We start from the raw sequence: 4,207 nt of genomic DNA, 5'->3' as shown, positions 1-4,207 counted from the left end.
CAATCCCTCACCACGGGATAGGCCTTCTCCAGCTGCTCCGTCCTCTTGGGCGCGAGGCCCGGAAAGTAAGAGTACACCCATGCCTATAAAACAAAATAATCAATGACGATCTTTCGTGATTCAATAAAGAAAAGAATTTACTTTGGTCTAAAGGAAGGTTCATACCTCCAACAAGTAGTCCGGTCCGACGGCGCCGGGAGAAGTCCCCTTCTCCATCAACTCCGGACGAACCATGGCCCTCATAAAGCGGATGAGGACCGCAAAACCAGTGATGACCGGCCCCAAAGCACCCTAGGGAACTCGGGTCGAAAGAAAGGGAAGAAGCTTTGTCGATAGCCTCTCGCCCTTGTCTCCGAGGTAAATCGACGACAGGAACCACCAAAGCCACAGGCACGAGCCCTCGCTTTCGGTCACCAGACAGGAGGAGGAGCAGTCTCCCTCCCATCGATCGTCACTGGCGCCGGGGTCTTCCCCGCAAAGTAGTCTCGGACGTAGGTACTGGGTACCAAAAACCCCAAGATCGCAACACCTTCGGCGACAAGCTCCGGCCGATCAATCTCCTCGCATCGGCCGAATCCGCCCTCATAGCGATCTCGGCCACACCATCTCCTCGGTCCCACACGGCGGACGTAAATCATGCCGTAATCCTCCGGAGTAACTCCCACCTCACCGAAAGGCAGGTGAAACGTGGAAGTCGTATCCCAGAATCGATCCAAGAAAGCACGGACCCGGCTAAGGTTGGCCCGCAACTTCCTCTTCACGATATCCCTCCGGACCGAACCGGAGGACCAAACGCTCCACGCTCGATCATGGCCCTCTCCTCCGCCGACGTACCGCTCGTAGTGCTCCATCATCGTCGTGTAACCCGAGAACGACCTGATGTTCCCGGCCTCCTATTATGATTTGAAACAAAGCTATCTTTAGTTTTGAAGGAAATTTGCAAGAAGTTTGGACAAAAAAGAATGAAAGAGAATAGGTAATGAGTAGTGAATTCTTATTTACCAAGCTCTTCACCGTCCTGTAGAACAGGTGACCCTCTGCAGCCCACACAAGGTGCCTACTCTCCCAGGTCTCAGCCCACGCGGAGCTCCCTCGGTGACGACCTCCTCGCCTGACGTTGGCCCGTCTCGGGGCCTCCTCCTCCTCCTCGACGGCCTCCTCCTCGTGAGCCTCGTCTCCAGTAGCCACCACCGCAGCGGTGAGGGCCTGTTCTATAGCCTCCTCAACCGTAACAACGTCTATCTCCATGGGAGTCCTCCCAGAAGTAGAAGCCTCATCACCTGCACATTAAAGTAAATTTAGGCCGCGTCACATGACGACAAGCCTTTGTTAAGGAGTTTTCGAGCCTCCAGAGCCCTGAAAACTGCCCTTTCCATGCCATCTTTGGCCATATTCCCACCAACCCAATCACTCATGTGATAAATTGGGTCAAGTCAAGTCCAAGTCAAGGCCTAGTTCCGGGTTCAAGTCGAAAATTCGGCAGCATTTCGTTATAACGGCGATTATGCCCTAGGAAGGTGTCCTGAAAAGTTGTCACAAACCAAAATTTCGAGATGGCAGGAAGTTTACCCATCATCCAAGGATCCCAAATATCAAATTTCATCGCCAATGGGCAATCCTAAGGCTATTTTCGAAGCAATTTGGGGTTTAGCTGTAAAACCGTCTCAAAATTCGCTCAAGGGCTCAAAACTCGATGAAAATTCAAAGAAAATACATGGTTATGTTCCTAACATTGCCTACTATCCATTTCTAACATCAATTTGGCAAAGCAAATCCATTTGGGGGAAAACCCCAAATTTTCGATCAAAAGGGTCGAAAACCCTAATTCTCGCGGCCCAAAATTCGACAAATGTAGATGATTAATGCAAGATTAAGACACATACCTCGATTAGTCATGTTTAATGCAAGATTTTGAATCCAACCTCGACGGAAATGGTGAAGATTTGAGAGAGAAATTGAAGGAAATGTGTTTCGAAATAATGAATTATAATCCTTCTGATTTCGCGTTTTTACGCGGAAATAGCCAATTTGGGGAAAGGACGCAGCAGGCGCTGCGCCTCTTCCAAGAGACGTAGCCCTTGCTGCGCCTCTTCCTTGTGTTCCCTCCATACGAATTTTCAAAAATTCGTTATGAGTTCGTTATTTGTGGGCCTATCTTTGGTGCGCCTCTTCTTCAACGCTATTGTATTCTTTTGGTCCGTTTCGATGATTTTTCGTTCCGGCCCGCATTTTATCCAGCGCAGCAGTATTTTGCAGTATTGCTCAAATTATTTTATCCGGCGCAGTAGTATTTTGCAGTACTGCTCACTCAAGATTTCTTCCACGACGATCAAGATGTTCCTAGTCGTCTGTCCCCGACGCAGTAGTATTTTGCAGTATTGCTCCCTCAAGATTTTTCCCACGACGATCAAGATGTTCCTAGTCGTCAAAATATTCCCCAGCAAGAGTTCGCTTGAGACCGACGCAAGCAGATTCAACCTCAAGTTTTGCCAGAGTTCGCTTGAGACCAACGCAAGCGGATTCCCCAGCAGTTTCTACCGACGTCCTGCTGTTTTCAATATTTCTTGTTTCCCCGCAGAGTTCGACCAGGGTGTCGTTCTCCAGAAGTTCCCAAACCAAAGCCTCCTTCCTTAGGTTCGTAAACCCAAAGTTAGGATTCTTACCCCTAGATTCTTAGGATCCCATTCCTTTTAGGTTCATAAGCCTTTAAGTTCTCATACCAGCCGTCCTTTTAGGTTCATAAGCCTTTAAAGTTCCCACACCTAGCTTCTTTTAGGTTCCCAAACTCCTTCCAGGAGTTCCTATACCCAAACCTTAGCTATCCTTAAGTTGACCTTACTGTTAGGCCTCCTTCCCGTCGATGCTTTCCTTTAGGGCCCCACACCCTAGCACAAATCCTTACTTAACTTTTAGGTCTTACCCTTAGCTCCTACGCTTACCCTTAGCTCCTATGCACCTCCGGAAGCATCTCGAGAAAGAAGTCTCAGGTATGGTCTCTTCTTATGGCTGGCGAGCCTCCTTACGTAGTCTAATGGACTTTAAACGACCCTCCCCGATAGTCGACAGACTCTAAAATGTTCCCGACGACAGGTCCTTGGCTCAGACCCCTTGAGCCGCCTCGCGTCGCCATAGTCGTCAGGTTGTAATCTTCGATTGACCTGATGGCTATACTTTGACTTTCGCCTTGTCCAAGCCTCAGTCAAAGTGGGGGCTCTGTAGACACCTCGTTTCTGCACCCCTCGCAAACCACCCGGTGATGATTGGGCCGCATGTTTGATTCGCGGAACGATTTGTGACAGTTCGTAAGATTATCGTCAAGTGTTTGCTCAAATATTAATGTCGACCTCTTAGTTGTCATCTACGTCCTGATACGGTCGTTTTGGCAGTAATTAGAGTACATTCGGAGTCGGGTCAAAACCCGTCTCCATTTTTCGATAACTGTTAAATCCCGAGTCGGAAGGTTCTGGAATGTTCCGGATATTTCTATTCCATATTTCGCAAATTTTATCTTTTGGCAAATAATATCCCGTAATATTCACAAGATAATCGAATTATTTCCGTCCTACCATAACTCAAACGCGGAAATCTTTCTTGACAGAGGAAACCTCACGGGAATAGACGCAGCAGTCCGCGCCTCTTCCAAGGGACGCATGGGCTCGCTGCGCCTCTTCCCGAGCCCTTCTTTGCATGATTTACGTATCTTTTTCATATCTTTCCGAGATTCACTTCCAAAGAGTCTCCGAAACCCTATTCCGTCGTGTGATTAGTATAAATAGGAGCTTTCGTTCCTCATATTTCTCACGCGAGTGTCCGCCCTTCTCTTCTCCCTTTGTATTCTAGACTTCGTTCTTACTAATTGGCGCCTACGTGCTTGGACTTCCGACCACGTAAGCTCGGATCTTTCCGGGTACCAGCCTCTCCGTTGCATGACCGACCAATTTGACCAACTACACCAATAATCAATCTAATTAATCAATTAATCAATCGTTTTCCTCTTACGAGGGCACTTTCCTTGCATTCGCGTCGAGCATTCACTAGTCGATATCTTAGTTCATCTCGTTCCGTCAACATGTAAGTCTGAGGGTGTATAATCCTCTTTTATTTATTGTATTTTATATTTATCGTATCACTCATGTAAGATTTATGTCGAAAACACCGTTAAAATCGATTTCTAAAACCCTTCGTTAAAACCTGTTTTTGCGGATTT

The sequence above is a fragment of the Silene latifolia genome, chromosome 2 (assembly GCF_048544455.1).
Source record: "Silene latifolia isolate original U9 population chromosome 2, ASM4854445v1, whole genome shotgun sequence".
NCBI lineage: Eukaryota > Viridiplantae > Streptophyta > Magnoliopsida > Caryophyllales > Caryophyllaceae > Silene > Silene latifolia.
The sequence above is the reverse complement of the archived record's forward strand: the minus strand, read 5'-3'. Positions refer to the sequence as shown.